The sequence below is a fragment of the Anomalospiza imberbis genome, chromosome 37 (genome assembly GCF_031753505.1).
Source record: "Anomalospiza imberbis isolate Cuckoo-Finch-1a 21T00152 chromosome 37, ASM3175350v1, whole genome shotgun sequence".
Taxonomy (NCBI): Eukaryota; Metazoa; Chordata; class Aves; order Passeriformes; family Viduidae; genus Anomalospiza; species Anomalospiza imberbis.
The window spans coordinates 188,064-204,800 of record NC_089717.1 but is presented as its reverse complement, the minus strand read 5'-3'; the positions used below and the strand labels follow the sequence as shown (position 1 = coordinate 204,800).

The following is a 16,737-nucleotide window of genomic DNA, read 5'->3' as shown; positions in this document are numbered from 1 at the left end:
GAATTGGAGGTGGCTACATATATAAATGGGAACCTACAAAGCTGGATGAAGAAAAGGTTTCAGTATCTTCTAATGTAAGCTGTTGATTTGTTACTTTCAGCATCCCTGTGGGTGTGTGACACACACACATGAAAAGGATGTGTACCAGCTGTAGGAAGAGCTTCAGCTGTAGCTCCAATCTCATCACCCATCAAGACATCCACAGCTTGGGTGAAACCCTGTAAGTGTTGGGAGTGTGGGAAGAGCTCCTGCAGCTCTGCCTTGACCTCACACTGCCCCTACCAATAAAGGAAGGCCTGTGAGTGCCCCAGCGTGGTGGTGGTGGGAAGAGCTTTGTTTATTGCTCCAACTTCTTCACCCATTGGAGGGCACACACTGGATGATCCACAGTGACCCACATTGTGCAGAGACCTGACGATCCATATGCAGAGCTGGGATGCCCTCAAGAAGCAGCTGTTTTTTTGATGCCTGTGATGAACAGGGATAATTTGAGAAATGAGATGTTCTCCAAGTGACCACCAGAGACCCTTATATGACCCTTACTCTAATGTAAATGAGTTGCAATAAGTGATTTAAATATGAAAAAGAATTTGAGAAGAATGTTTAGCATATATGTATGAGTTGGGAAATGTATTAACATGTATTAATTATATAAATACAAACAAATATGAGAGATAGCCGAGTGTGTGTGTGATAGGGGGAGACATACCCTGCACACACCTGCCACTGAAATAAAGCTGCTTTCTAATAGTGAAATTACAGAGGTAAAGAGTTTAGTTCCTGTTTTCAGTGACATTTTCTTGTTACCCAGCCCCACCCCCCCCACACAATCCCCAGCTCCAAACAGGTGCTGGCACTCCAAAAGCAGCTGGGCTGTGCAGTGGTGGTGGGGGGGGGTCATATCCCTGCCTCGCACAGCACTGGGAGCTCCGCTCCTTGAGGAGTATCCTTATTTAAAGGAAGACTCTCCACATGCCTCCCTCCCTACGAACTAGATATGTCAGGAGACTCTGCAGTTAAAATTTGGGATAGGGCTGTTACAGCCTGAATGCCTGCACTGTCTGGCGGATGTGCCCAGGCCGCTGTGCCAGCTCAGCAGCTTTGGATAAGTTATCATTTGGTTGTTCCTTTATCCCGGTATTTTAACAGATCTCCTGTATCTTATCTCATTGTCATTCAACACCAAAAGCAGTGGAAACCCCTTCTTCATTTACCTCTGGCATGTTTGCAAGCAGGGCATTGCTCGAGTTGTTTGACCCCATTCCGGCAGAGCATCCGGGTCCAGGACTCCCACGGGATGTCCCCGCCCACTGTCCCACCTCCAATTTTCCTCATTCTCCCAGTAATTTTCCATCGTCCCTTCAATTCTCAGCTCCCCCTACAGCTTCGTTTCAGGGTGTTCCCACCCCCCCGCTCAGTACTGGGAATTCAGCCCCTTCACACTCAGTTTGGAAGTCAAAAGATCCTCTTCTCCACCCTCTCACACGCCCTTCCTATCATACCCCTAATCCCCAGGTTTCCCCAGAACTTGTTTTTGGGGCTGCCACCTACCTCCCACTAAATCTGGGGGTTTGATGTGCCCCTTTCACTGAGTTTTGTGGATTCCATATCCCTCCCACTCCGTTTATGAGTCCCAGACCAAACTTTCCACGTCTCTCCCATCGCCCTCAGATCCCCAGCCCACCATTCCCCGCTCTGGGTGTGGGGAGGTCCTACCCCCTCCTTTTCCCGTCCCGGCCTCACTGCTTCCCATCCTCCCCCCCCCGCCACCTCCTTCCCCCCATTCCACCTCCCACGCACCCGAGAGCTCCGCGCCGCAGCCGGGGCTGCTCCCAGCGCCACCAGTACGGCCCCAGCTGTCCCATCGCCAGCGCCGGGCGGTGCCGCCCGCCCCAGAGCAGCCGCGCTGTGCACTGGGGGGGTCCCCAAAGCGGCCCCGGGAGCACCAGTCCGGACCAGTCCGGACCAGCGCGGAGCGCGGGCGGGCGGCATCGGCCGTGCCCGGGCAGGGCTGGGCCCCGCGGGGACAGCGCAGGCGAGCCCGGCCTGGGCGCCTCCCCCCTCCCCAAATTCCCCTGGCGGGGGGCGCTGGGGCCGAGGGGGGCTGCAAGTGGGCAGCGCTGGGCGCTGCAGCTCTGCCTGGACACTGGGGAGTTACCGTCGGCTGAGCGCTGCCGCAGGCCTGGCGCTGCAGCAAGGGGACACGCCCTGCTCCAGGGGGGATGTACCGCAATCGGGTGACCCCCACAAGCCAGTTATAACCCCTCAGCCATCGGAGGAACCATGGGGTCACCCCAACCCCCAAAATGAGGGCAGGGGGCCTCCACAAGCCATTTATAACCCAGAAAATTGGCAGAAAGCAGCAGGATCCTTTCAAAAATGGGGTCACCTCATCCTCCCATAATGAGGGGGCATCACTGCAGCCCCTGAGAATAGCAGGGAGTCACCTCAGCCCCTGAAAATGAGCAGTATATTCCCAAAAGTCGTTCATAGCGCCCCAAAACTAGCAGAAAGCAGCAGGGTCCTCCCCAAAATGGGATCCCTGTACATTTCCCTATGGAGCCCCCCTTCCAAGTGCCAGAGCCACATGTCTCCCCCCTCTCCCACCACTCCCCACTAAGGATTCTGGGTATCCCAAAAACTTGCTCAGGATGGGGTTGTCCAAAAATCCCCTCAGGAATGGGGAATATCCCAAAATCTTTTCAGGAATGGCAGATACCCCAAAACCTCCACAGATTTGGGGGATACCCTTGGAGACATGGTACCCCCATCCTTAACATCCCCTATCTTTTGCTTTCTTATTCCAGATCCCTTCCCACCAATCCCAAAATTCATTCCAGCCCCTAACCTGCATCCCACCACTCCCAATCCCAATCCCAATCCCAATCCCAATCCCACCCTTCCCAATCTACATCCCACTCCACCCCAAACCCCATCCCAACCCTCCCAATTCACATCCCACCTTTCCCAATCCCCATCCCACCCCTCCTGGGGGTTTTGAGGGTGCTGTGGGATCACATATCTGGGGAGCCATTTTGAGGTGGAATCATGCCCTTAAGGGGTGGGACTGAGCTATTTTAGGTTGGGATTGAGCCATTTTCAGTGGGATTGAGTAATTTTGATGTAACAGATTGATCCCTCTTGGATTCGGACTGCAAAACTATGGAGAAAACTCTCCCACATTTCTCCAAATATCCTCCAGGACCCCAAAATCTCAGTAAAATGGTGGCAGTTCAGAGGTTTTATGTTGGATGTGCCCATGGGGAGGACAGTGTGGGAATGCCATGGGAAACTACAGTTGTTTAGCATAAGGCATTTCCCCAGAGTTCTCTGCCCCCCAATGCAAATGAGCACATGCCCATCACCTGTCAGTTTATGGTTGTCATCTCCCTAAGTTCTGGAAAATTCTCTCTTCTAGTTGTTTCTAATGGTTCCCTCTGTAAACCACTCCCTCCCTTTTCCCTCATTGGCCCAGTTTATGTTATCCCATCCCTGTTCCTCCCCTACACCCTCTTCCCATTGGATTATTTGTACCCTGGTTACTCCTTCCCTCCCCAGTTATATACTCTGGCTCCTCCTTTCCTGGGGCTCTCAAGTCTGCTTCCCCTGAGTGTGGTTGTCTCCCTGCTCCTATTTCTGCCTCCCTACTCCTTCGATCAATCCTCAATAAACCCGCTCGGATTCCAGCTGCTCAAGAATCCTTCTGTCTTCCTGGTGGGGACTTTAACTACGCTATCCAGGCACCCATTGACCAGCTAACTGAGGGCCACCCTGTGGGACTCCGTCCAGGGTAGCCTTCGGTTTTATTAGTTTTTTTTACCCCAACCTTAGGTATTTTTAAGGGATAAACAGGAATTGAAAGAAAATCAAGGCCAAAATAAAAAGATTTACATGTCAGCATCATGTGAGTGTCCATGGAGTTGGCTTGGGTGGGTGGAAGAGCCTTTTTTAGAGGGGTGTCTACCTCATTGTGTTCAAAATTTTGGTCTTTGCCCCAGTCCATCACCATTTGGCTGTGCAAGACACCCATGGGCCAGGAGAGAATTAGAACAGTGGAATTATTTAGGTTGGAAAAGACCATAAAGATCATCCAGTGTTGCTTGACACCAGAGGAATAAATTAGTGGATGGAGCAGAGTAGATTTTTTGGGGAATAAAGTCAACAAATCCACTCTTCCCAATGAATTTCCAACATCAGTCTGTGTCCCAATGAATGTGTCTACCCCTGTGTTCATGCAGGTAGGGAACCAGGAGGATGTGGAGGCCACAAGCCAGATGTCTTCCAATGTGGATCGCTGGGAACATGGGTCGCCAGGCCTCTGCCCAACATGGATCCTCCAATGCTCTTCCCACAGTTGGAGCACTTCTCTTACCAGTGGGTCCGCTGGTGTGAGGTCAAGGCAGAACTCTGGGTGAAGCTCTTCCCACACTTCAAGCACCTGTAGGGCCTCTCCCCAGTGTGGACTCGCCAGTGCTTGACTAGGTCAGAGCTACGGATGAAACCCTTCCTACAATCAGTACAGCGGAAAGGCCTCTCCTCTGTGTGCATCCGCTGATGCATGAGGAGATCGGAGCTGGTCTGAAACCTCTTCCTGCATTCGCGACACTCGTAGGGCCGTTCCCCAGTGTGGACACGCTGGTGGATGACAAGGCTGAAGCTGCGGTTGAAGCTCTTCCCACATTCCAAGCAGCTGTATGGTCGTTCCCCAGTGTGCAGCCGGTGGTGGCTGATGAGATGGGAGCTCTGGATAAAGCCCTTCCCACATTCCAAGCAAATGTGTGGCCGTTCTCCAGTGTGGAAGCGCTGGTGGTACGTGAGGCTGGACCTCTTGCTGAAACTCCTTCTACATTCCGAGCACTTGTAGGGGCGTTCCCCTGTGTGAAGGCGCTGGTGGACCACCAGGTCAGAGCTCTGGCTGAAGCTCTTGCCACATTCCCCACATGTGTAGGGACGTTCCCCAGTGTGGATCTTCTGGTGGCGGATCAGGTGGGAGCTCCAGCTGAAGCTTTTCCCACATTCCAAGCACTTGTAGGGCTTCTCCTTGTCATGAAGCTGCTCATGGATCAACAGCTCTGAGCTCTGGCTGAAGCTCTGGCTGTCTTCCTGGCACAGGGTGGGTCTTTCCTCCTCAGAGCTCCCTGGGCTGGGTTTGAAGCTTTGCCTCATGGGGGATCTCCGGAGCTTTTCCTCCTTGTTGACTTCCTGTGCTGTGGAGCTGCTTAAAACAGCCTCTTCCACAAGGTTCTGACATGGGGATTTGTCTTCTCTGGTCTCTGTGTGCAGGTCATTCCCTGGGGGAGGAGGGAAGGAGGAGAGGAAGGAAGAAGGAGACAGAAGAAGGAATGAGTGAGTCAAAGGAACAAGGAGAGGAGGGATTGAGGAGGGATAGGAAGGAAGAAGGAGAAGGAACAGGGAGAGGAAGGAAGTGAGGAAGGCAGAAGAAGGAAGAAGGGGAGGAAGGAGAAGAAGGAACAAAGAAGGAGAAGAAGGAGAAAGGAGAGGAAGGAATGAGGAAAAGGAAGTAAGAGGAAGGAGCATGAAGAAAAAGGAGGAAGGAAAGACAGGAAAGAACAAGGAAAAGAAGGAAGAAGGAACAAGGAGAGGAAGGAAAAAGCAGAAGAAAAGAGAGGGAGAAACAAGGAGAAGGGAGAAGGAGGGAGGAAGAAAGAAGGAGAGGAAGGAGATTTGCCTCTGTGCCAGAGGGAAGGGGAAGGACATCCCCCCCAAATTCATACCCAGCAGGACAGCATTGGCAGCGGGGTTGTCCTGCAGCCAGGGGTGATGCTGGGCTTGGAGATGAGGCAGAAAAGGGAGGGAAAGGGGCAATGATTTCCTCCTTACCTGCCTGGGTGTCCCAGAGCATCTTCCTCTTCCTTGCAGTCTCCTCTTCCATCTGGCCAAAATTTGGGAATGATAAATCCTGGTTTTGTCAGAAAAAAACAAGACGTGAGTGTGCTGGATTGGCGGTTCCTCCTGCCCAAGTCCATCTCTAGAAGTCACTGGTCATCTTGTCTCTATAAAAGCTCCCAAAACACTAAGACACAGCCCCCAAAACCCCAAGATTCAGCCAAAAACCCCTCTAATACAGAAAATTCAGCCCAAAAAACTTCAAATGGCCAAGATTTAGCCCAAAAAACAATAAAAATACCAAGATTAATCCCTCAAGAACTTCAAAAGATCAAGATTCTGCCAGAGCAAAATCTCCCAGGAGGTCCCCCTCTTTGGTCTCTCCACTTCGGTATTTCAGTGGTCCCCCTTCTCCAGGCTGCTGGGGTTCCTCCATATATTGGGGATCCTCACTCTGGGATGCCGGGGTCCCGAGAATCCCAGAGGTCTCCCCACTTTGAGGCTCTGGTGGTCGCTCTTCTCTGGGCTGCTGGAGGTCCAGTGGGTCGTGTGCCTCCCTTCCTCCGTGGTCCCTGTGTTTAGGGATACCGAAGATTTTGGAAGTCCTGTGGGTGTTTTCTCCTCTCACTATCTGCTTCAAGATGCTGGGCATTCCAGAGTTCCCCCCTACCCTGCGTTTCCCACTTTGGCGTTCCTTGGGGGAGCCCTCTCCAACCCATCCCCTTCCCCGGGCTGCCGGCAGTCCCCCCTCTCTGGGTCCTCCGTTTCTGGCTCCCGAGGGTACCCCCTTTCCAGGCTTCTCCCTCTCCGTGCTCGACCCCCCCTCCAGGCGGCTGGGGATCCCCCAGCTCCGGTATCGCCTCTCTCCGGGGCTTCCCCCCCCCCACACCTCGGCTCTTTCGAAGGGCCCCCAAAACCGGTGTCCCATCCCCCTGGCAGTACCGGGCGATCGCCACGAGGGCGGGCTAACAATGGAGGCGGCCCTGACCAGAAAGACCAACCCCCACCGCGGCTCCGACAACCCGGCATCCCCCCGACCTCGTCGGGGCTCTGCGGCCAGACGCCACCAGGACCACCCCGAAAAAAACCACCTCCCGGGGACCCTCCACTACCCTCGCAAGGGGCATTTCCGGCTCAGTTTTGGATTCCACAAAGATCCAAAGATTCCCCCTCCCAGAAAAACTCTACCAGGAACCTCCCATGATATTTGCGGCGAGCTGTCCCTCCACCGTCACCTGCGAGATGCGGAGGGGAGGACCGATGCTCCCAGGGCGGGGGTGCTGCAGTTACAACGAGCTTACAACGAGTTACAAAGGAGGCTTGTGGCTCCTCCTTTTCCTGCCCCTCCGCCTGCCTCTCTTCCTGCCTCTCTTCCATTCCTGTCCTCTGCCTCCTCCTCCTTCTCCTGCTCCGGCTACTTTTTCTGCTGAGTCCTTACTCTTCCTCGTCGTCCTTCATGCGTCCTCCCCCGGCTTCTCCTTGTTCATCCCTTCTTCTCCTCCTCTTCCTCCTCCCCCTCCTCCAGGCGCCCTGGCTGTGTGTATAGACTGGGAAAACAGAGGCTGGAGAGCAGCTGCGGGAAGGGACCTGGGGGTCCTGATCGATGCCCATGTGGATCTGAGTCAGCAGTGCCCTCGCAGCCGGGAGGGCCATCTGTGTGCTGGGTGCATCAGGCCCAGCATCACCGGCCGGGCCAGAGACGGCACTCACGGACAAAACATACTGGTGGGGATGAAAATTGAATTAATTACCTATCAAAACAACAGCAGGATAATAAAAATCAAAATAGATTCTATAAACACCTTCCCCGATCCCTCCCTCCTTCCTGGGCTCTCCCTCCTCCCTCCAGCAGCACAGGGAGATGGGAATGGGAGTCACAGTGAGTTCATAACACCTTGTTTCTCCTGCTGCTCAGGGAGAGAAGTTGGGAGCCCTTCCCCTGCCCCAGGGTGGGTGCCCACAGGGCCTCAGGTCCTTCCAGCAAAGCTGCTCCAGCGTGGGCTCCTCTGCCCAGGGATCCACAGAGCCCTGCGTGGAGGCTACTCCAGCACGGGCTTCCGGGCTCACATCCTTCTTTTCGGGCCTCTCCCTGTTCCAGCGTAGGCTCCTCCAGGGGCTGCAGGAGAATATCAGCTCTGGCATGTGGAGCAGCTCCCGCAACTCCTTCTGCACTGCCCTGGGTGTCTGCAGAGCTGTTCCTTTCACATGTTCCCACTCTGCTCTTCTCTGGACCCAATTCCATCTGCACAAGAATTTTTCCCTTCTTGAATCCATTATCCCTGAGGTGTCATTGCCATCTCTGTTTGGCACACCTCTGGCAGTGGTGTGTCTGTCCTGGAGCCAGCTGGTGTTGGTTCTGCTGGACATGGGGAAGCTTCTGGCAACTTCTCGCAGAAGCCACCCCTGTAGCTCCCCTGCCACCAAAACCTGGCCACACAAACCTAACACAGGCACTAATGAAAAAACCCTGGAAGCCCCTTGCTTTTACTTTGGGAACTATTGGTCAGGCCACCCCTCATGTCACAGGTCCCACCTGGCCTGCCCCATTTGTCCAGCAGGACAGAAAGAAAAAAGAGAAGAGAAAAGCAGGAGGTAGGAGAGAAGGAGGTAGAGAAAGAACAAGAAAATGGGGTCCTGGGAACAAAAGAGGGGTGGGGAAATGCACCAGGATGGCAAGAGAGACAGAGAAATAGAGAGAGGTATCCATGGTTAGTGCAGGCTCTGCTTTTTGCACAGATGGGAACCTGGTGGCACCAAGTTCTGCTGGTGGGTTTCTGAAGTGAATGTCAGTGCCTTTCCTTGGGAAGTACACCACCTGGGCCCATTGCTGCTGTGCAGGTGAGGCTGCCCAGGGGAGGGAAAGGCCAGCAACAGCTTTCTGTCCTGGCACCTTTTGTGTGGGAGCAACCCCTGGGCTTACTCAATTGTGGGAGGTGGGCTCAAGAGGAGGTAAGAGCAACCTCAATAACCCACCATCAAAATTAGGAGCCCAGCTCTGTGGTCAGCCTCAGAGCTGGGGCAGTCCCCATGCACAGGAGACACTCCAGGAATGCCCCTCATTACCCCCCTCCCCCCGCCTCCTGCTCACCTTGTGCAGGTAGAGGAAGGATGATGAACCTACACATTAATCCCCCCACCCCTGTTGCCATCTGACTTCAGCTGCACCCTGAGCACCCCAGGGAACTGTTGGTAGAGGTAAGGGAGGATGTCATGGGATCCCCCTTCACACCATCTCATTCCCTCTTTTCCACCCTTCTCCTATGCCTTTTCCCTAGTACTTCCAATCCCCAGCTGCCCCCTGAACTCCATTTGAGGTCCCAGCCCCCTCCCATTCCCCACACTGTGGGTCTGAGCTCACCTAAGAGCTCCTCACCCACACCTGGATGTGCTCCCAGTACCCCCAGTACCATGTACAGCCCCAGCTCCCAGGAAATGGAAAGCAAAGAGGTGATTGGTGACAGCCAACATGGCTTTGCAAAGGGGAAATCATGCCTGACAAATTTGGTGACTTTCTATGACAGGCCTACAGCATTGGTGGAGGGGGCAGAGCAACTGATGTTTTCTGTCTAAACTTATGCAAAGCGTTTTACACTGCCCCTCACAACATCATTGTCTCCAAAGTGGAGAGACGCGGATTTGATGAATGAAGCATTTGATCGATAAAGAACTGTCTGGATGGCTGCATGCAAAGTGCTGTGGTCAATGGTTCATTGTACACGTGGAGAGCAGTGACAAGTGGAGTCCATACTGGGTCCAGTACTATTCAGCATCTATGCTGGTGATGTGGACAGAGAGACTGAAGCACCTGCAGCATGTTTGCTGATGACACTGAGCTGTGTGGTGCATCACACACTGGAGGGAAGGGATGGGCCAACCTAAGGGACCTTGACAGGCTTGAGAGGTGGGGCCAATGAAAACCTCATGAAGTTCAACAAAGCAAAGTGCAAGGCCCTACACCAGAGTCATGGCACTCCCAAACACACCAACAGGCTGTGTGGAGAAATGACCAAGAGTGGCCCTGTGGAGAAAGACTTTGTGGTGATGGTAGATGCAAAAGTCAGCAGGTGCTGGCAGTGAGCACTCCCAGCCCAGAAACCAATGGGGTCTTGGGCTGCATCCAAAGGACTGTGGCCAGCAGATGAAGAGAGGTGACTCTGCCCCTCTACTCTGCCCTTGCGAGACCCCACCTGGAGTCCTGAGCACAGGTCTAGTGTCCCCAACATGAGAAGGACTTAGAACTGTCAGAGAAAGTACAGAAGAGGTCATGAAGTTGATAAGAGGACTGCAGCACCTTCTCTACTGGGCCAGGCTAAGAGAGCTGGGGCTGTTCAGCCTAGAGAAGGCAAGGTCATGTGGAGATGTCAGAGCATCTGTGCTCGTTCTGTCTGGGGTGGTGTCAGTTTCCTTTGCATGGGTGGCGGTGGAGCTGTGTTTGGGGCTGTGCTGAACACGGGTTTGAGAACACAGACATGAGTTTGTCCTTGATGAGCTTGGCCAGAGCCGAGGCCTTTCCTGCCCCTCGTACAGCCACAGTGGAGAGGGACTGGGGGTGCATGGGAAGTTGGGAGGGGTCACAGCCAGGAATGGTGACCCCAAGTGACCCAAGGGATATTCCAGACCTTGTGGCATCATGCTCAGGATAGAAAGTGGGGGGAAGGGGAAGGAAGGGGGGATGTTTGCAGTGGTGACATTTGTCTTCTCAAGCCACCATTCCATGGGATGGGGCTGTGCTGTCCTGGAGGTGCTGAGCACCTGCCTGCCCTTGGGAAGCAGTGAATGAATTATTTGTTTTGATTTGCTTGTGTGGTGGTTTTTGCTTTCTGTATTAAACTGTCTTAATCTCAACTGACAAGTTTTCCATCTTTTACCCTTCCAATTCTTTCCCCAGTCTTGCTGGGGAAGCCTGAGCAAGCAGCTGTGAGGAGTTTGGGAGCTGGATGGGGTTAAATCACAACACTGTCCAAGATGTTTTTTACTGAGAAATACTACAAGTGTTAAGTAATAGATAGCAAATATCTGTTTGGGATGGACTTCAGAGATAATTCCTTCTGAATAAGAAAGAAATGGGAAGTGAAGAGCAGTGCCAGCCATCACCTTCCAGGCATGTGGAGAGTCCAGTCTACATATTTTGGCAAGTGACACCCTTGCAAAGGCCCATAGTTTGCAGGACTCTAAGCAGTGATAATGCTTTAGAGCATTTGCATAAACTTATCATTTCTCTTTCCTGAGATCAGACTCCTATAGCTGAAGATGAGAAGGAATTTTCCTTCATAATTTGCATCTTACTCACTTGTGTCCCACTGGTTGAGCACCATGATATAGGTGGAAGCTATAAGAAGAAAAATTTTAAAAATAACAGAGTGACATAGATGGCTGAAACACATTGGCCTGTGAAATTAATGAATCTCTCCTGTTTGTTCATGTTAGTGCCTATGAATCACTAATCAGTAGATATGGTGATCCTGTATTCCTTCATTTCCCTCCATCCCATGGATTAATTGGGACATAGAACTGTTAAATAGGGATTTAATCCAGACTGGAGAATTTATAAGGTATTTATTGTTGTATACAATGGATCAGATAAACTGATAATGCAGCCAGCACGTCAGGGTGGAGAAGAAAAAGGTGATTACTCAGAATAAGTGCTCCAGCAATGCTCAGGTGATAACCAGTATTTTAATGATCATCTGAGAAGAATTTGAGTAGCCCAAGGGAGCTGAAGCCTCCTGCTGTGCTGTGATCAGCATCAAAAAAACCCTTCTCAATAAACAGCTCCATCAGAAAAAACAAGGGACGAGATTTGTACAGTGTGACATCTAATGAAGGCACATTTACAACACACACCAAAGATAAAGTTTCTGTAGAAGTGGCTGTCTTGTAAGAGAGAGCCCAGTTACAACAACTGGCAGGAGGAGACATCATTATGTCTTAATGGGAGAAATCTCACTCACTAGTGGAGTGAGCTCAGCTTCAGTTCTGTGTTTAGAGGGCTTTTCTTTTTCCTTTTTAATACTTATATTAAACTGCCTTGGCCATTCTCCAGCCAGGCCATTCATCAGCCAGCTTGAATGTAAGGATAGTACTCAGGTTTCTGTAGCACCACATCAACTAGATGTTGCTTCTATGTGATTTTGCTATCAATGAATAAACAGGTAATTTAAAGTGTTACTAATTTCGAAGACAAACCCTTTTGTCTTCACAAAAGATACATGAGAAAGGACAGTGTTGGTGTCATGCAGTGTTGGGCTTAACACTGGATGACTACAACTTCCTCTGCATCGTTCATGTATTGAGGAAACTTCAAGGTCTGGGAAATGGGTCTTCCTCATTCTGAGGCACTCTGGCCATCGTACTCCCACCTCCAGAGACTTTCACTGCTGGGACCAGAGCCCCTTCACAGTGGTGGCTGAAGTGCCCTGACAGTCCCTGCAGGACCCTCCCATAACCCCCACTCTCTGTCAGACCAGGTTTCCTCACTGGTTCCACCCCAGGTTTCCCATGGCAGTCTCAGATGTTTCATTCCATAAAGCAGTTGGTTCACAGTGCTGTAACACAGAAACAGCCCCAGCTGGTGCCTCCCAGGAGGGACTCCCAGCAAAGGAGCTCCTTGGCTTTATCCCCTCACAGTCCAAGCATGCCCCAGTCTCAAGTCTCAGCTCTTGCTCCAGAGTCCTTTCTCCTGCAGTGTCTCTCAGTGTCCCTTCCCTGGGATGCACCACAGGCCTCTGAGCCCTTTATTGTGCAGAGTCAACAGTTCATGGCCTCTTATCTCTGTAGACTCCCCTCAGAGTTCAACCTGCAGCTCTACTGCAGCTGCCCCCGAGCCACCTGTACCAGGTATGTTCCCAGCCCTGCAGGGTTTCCTGGTGCCCAGGGAACATTGTGACACTGCAGGGTGTCATGGAAACAAAAGAACTGTATTGGGTTTTCATGGCCAGCTTTTGGTAGTGGGGCTGGGGGGCTACAGGAGTGGCTAATGTGAGAAGCTGCCAGAATCTTCTCCCACATCCAGTAGAGACAATGCCAGCCAGCTCCAGGATGGACCTGCTGCTGGCCAAGGCTGACCACATCAGAAATGGTAGTGATAATATACTTAAGAAGAAGAAGAAAAAAACTTCTTGTTCAAATGGAATTGGGTGCAGAGAAGAGCAGAATGAGAGTATGTGAGAGGAACAGCTCTGCAGCCACCAAGGTCAGTGGAGAAGGAGGGTCAGGAGGTGCTCCAGGTGCTAGAACAGAGATTCCCTTGAGATTGGATGCCCAAAAGAGGGCTGTGAACCCGTGGGAAGCCTATACTGGAGCAGGTGGATACTTAAAAAGGATGTGATGACTTGGGAAGACTGTGCTGGAGCAGACACACTGCAAGGACCTGCAAACCTGCAGAGAGAAGAGCCCATGCTGGACAGCTTTGCTGGAAGGACTTGAGGCCGTATGGGGGACCCATGCCGGGGCAGGGGAAGGACTCTGACTCCTTTCCCCTAAACAGCAGCAGGAACAAGGTGTGATGAACTGACCATGACCCCCATTCCCATCTACCTGCACTGCTGGAGGGAAGAGGGAGAGCCCAGGAAGGAGAGTGGGATAGGGAGGTGGTGTTTTTAGGATTTATTTTATTTCTCATTATCCTGCTCTGATTTGGTTGGTAATAAATTCAGTTCCTAATTCCAGGCTGTCTGTTTTGACCATAACTGTGGTTGGTGAGGGATCTCTTCTGGTGCTTATCTCAACTCCTGGGCCTTTCCTTATATTTTCTTTCTTGTGTCAGATATGGAGAGCAAGGACAGAGTAGTTTTGGTGGCACCCAGCATCCAGCCAGGGTCAACCCACCACCAGATCCTATATGGTCCAGGACTGCAGGAAAAGCTTTGGAGGAAGCTCCAACCTCATCAAGCACCAGTTGATCCATACTGGGGAGACCCTCTAGATGCAAAAACTATGGGAAGGGCTTCACTGTGAACCCAAAGTTCCTGGAACACCTCTAGGACCCATCTGGAGGAGGTCTCTACAAGTTCTCTCGCTGCAGGAAGAGGCACAAGGAGTCAAGGTCCTGCCAGAACTAGCACCTGAAGTAGAAAGTGGTGACAAGCCTTAAGCCAAGGGCCCCAGGAGCACCTGAAGGGGCTCACACAGTCTCTCATCCTGCCTCCAAAACCCCTTGGGATCCCCCATCCATCTCTGCATTCCCCCCTCCAAGATCTCTGGGCTCCTGAGATGAGCACAAAGGAGTGGAAGTCCCCGACTAGGGAGGCCATAAACCCCAAAATTTTATCTCTATTAACCAATTTTCTGTTTTCCTCTGCTTTTCCCCTTCCCGTGTTCCGCCACAGTGGGTAGGAGCAGCCAAGAGCCCAGTGCTACCCATTCAGACCTGCCCCAGCTCCATCCCTGCTCCTCCTGCGGGACAGAAGGGGTTTTGGGGGAAGGATGGGCACTGGTTGTGGGAGGAGGAGAAGGAATGGAGGAGGAGAAGGAATGGAGGGGGAAGGATGAAGAAGGAGCAGGATAAGTTATGGAGGTAAGAGGAGAAGGAGGTGGGAGTACAGAGGATGAGGAGGAGGAGGAGAAGCAAAGGTAGAAGGAGGAGCAGGAAGGGGAAAAGTAGGAAGCTCGCAAGGCCACTGCTCAGTGTATCTGCAGTCCCTCCCCTCGGGAGCATTGCCTCCACCCCTACATCCCACAGGTGACTGGGGAAGGTGAGCTCTCCCCAAATATCTTGTGGGGGGGGAGGGGGTGTCCCTGGGACCTTTTTTGGGGGGGGAGGGGAAATATTTCAAGTTCACCTCAAATATCTTGTTTTTTTGGGGGGATGGGGGAATATTTCGTCCTTGCAGGATTCCAAAGCTGAACAGCAAATGCTCCCTGGGGGAATCCTGTGGGGTCCCCAGGAGGTGTTTTCTTGGGAGTGTGAAAAACACCAATCACTTGTTTTAAAATTTTCAAAGTTTAATAGTAATAAAATAGTTATAAAAATAGTAATAAAAAATTAGATCAATAAGAATTTGGGCAATCAGAGTAAGGACAATAAAGGACAATAAAAAGCAAACAATTACGGATGTCCGGATGCTCTTGGGCACTAAGCCACAAAAGCACACCTTGCTAATAAAGGATTAACCCTTAAAAGCAGTAGCCTGTTGCATATTCATATATCTCATACCTGATGCAAACAGTCTTTTCAAAATTATTTTCTGCTTAATTTCTGCCCTCCCCCCCCTTTCATCTTGTAAATCAATTTTTTGGGTCTTAGAAGTCTGGAAGAAGTCTGAACAGTCCCGATAAGGAGGCCATAATTCTTCTCTTAGGATTTTTGGTGTCTTGTTGCTGTTATCAGTATGCAAAGAATTTCTTGGTTATCTTTCCATTCTTGAGCTAATTACAAAAGGTATCTTACATCACATAGTTTCTATTTTAATATTATGCTATAGCCTAAAAATTATATTTGCCACATTACTTAAAAGAGATGAATACACCATAACTTTCTAATATAACACATATAGTATTCATTTTAATATTTGCAAAAAGCAAGTCATATAATATGCATCTATAACTGGAAGATGGTCCCAGTGGCGCCTGCCAGCGGTGGGCAGGGGATTACTCCACTTGGTGGGGCTGTGCCTGCCGGGGTCAGACTCTGCCGCCTCTGCTGCCAGCCCAGAACTGCATGGTGGTCACCGTTGGCCATGGCGGGGTGGGGGGAGGTATGACACTGGTTTTGGGGACTCTCCTGAGAGAGCCAGATGGGGTGTGGGAGCTCTGGGACCCCCAGAATGGGGACAGTGGAGAGAGGCCATACCGAAGCTTGAGGACCCGTAGCAGCCTGGAAGCGGAGGAAGAATGGAGAGGAGGGGGCCGGGTGAGGAGGGATCCTGAAAAGGGGGGAGTCTCGGGAGCCCCTGGGACCCTGAAGTAGGAAACCTGAAGAGGGGAAACCCCTGGAAGCATGGAGGGGAGGGAGAAGCTTGAAAGGGGGAAGCATGGAGAGGGTTGACTCCCAGGAGTCTGGAGAGAGTCTGTAGCCCTGAGAGAGAAGAAAGGAGCCTGGAGAGGTAGGGAGCCCTTGGATGCCCGGGATGCTGAAAAGGGAACCCTGAAGACAGGGGACCCCCAGGGGCCTAGAGAGCGTGGACCCTGGAGAGGGGTGGTTATGACTGGCCTCTGAAGATTATATTGGTGTTTATCTATCTATCTATCTATCTATCTATCTTTATGCACTTTTTTTGAGAACTCTCCAGTTTGGATGCAATGGAAAGGAGGTAGGCAACCATTTTGGTTATTATTATCTCCAGAAATGCAACAATCTAAAAGCATAAAAATAACATGTAAGAAAATGTATAAGGAAAAAGAAAGAAAGAAAGAAAGAAAGAAAGGAAGAAAGAAAGAAAGAAAGAAAGAAAGAAAGAAAGAAAGAAAGAAAGAGAGAGAGAAAGAAAGAAAGAAAGAAAGAAAGAAAGAAAGAAAGAAAGAAAGAAAGAAAGAAAGAAAGAAAGAAAGAAAGAAAGAAAGAAAGAAAGAAAGAAAGAAAAAGGAAGGAAGGAAGGAAGGAAGGAAGGAAGGAAGGAAGGAAGGAAGGAAGGAAGGAAGGAAGGAAGGAAGGAAGGAAGGAAGGAAGGATGGATAAGAGTAGAAAGGTATAACCATCTGTGGATCCAGACATGGGACTTGATTGTTGCAATTTTGATGTCGGTTGAAGTGATGGTCACAGTCTTGATTTGTTGGGGGTGGGTGAAATCCATGAAACACAGACTTCAATGGGTTAATATACACTTGGGTTCATGTGGGAAGGTCCAATGTCCTTCCCCTGGAGGGGGTCTTTGCACTGTCTGTTATAACACTAGATTTATTGCAACACTGGATCATATGCAGTCCTCTGGTGGAAGGCTCCAGAAATGAGTC

The 16,737-nt window shown here is 51.1% G+C and overlaps 1 protein-coding gene, 1 long non-coding RNA gene and 1 pseudogene across 4 annotated transcripts in view; 1 reads left to right on the top strand and 2 right to left on the bottom strand.

Moving 5' to 3' along the window:
* The window catches only part of LOC137464158 (uncharacterized), a 61,381-nt gene extending 55,785 nt beyond the window's left edge, over window positions 1–5,596 (top strand). Inside the window, exons 2-3 of one of the 2 annotated variants that reach the window (XR_010994075.1) lie at window positions 3,041–3,253; window positions 3,811–5,596. This is a non-coding gene — a long non-coding RNA (uncharacterized lncRNA). Of the gene's footprint in view, window positions 1–3,033; window positions 3,254–3,810 lie in introns of those variants that run through there. The other variant, XR_010994074.1, reaches the window with a different exon arrangement.
* The window catches only part of LOC137464133 (class I histocompatibility antigen, F10 alpha chain-like), a 372,308-nt gene that overhangs the window by 217,466 nt on the left and 138,105 nt on the right, over window positions 1–16,737 (bottom strand). The gene's annotated exons all lie outside the window — the stretch shown is intronic.
* On the bottom strand, window positions 3,820–7,122 carry LOC137464139 (zinc finger protein 211-like; annotated as a pseudogene).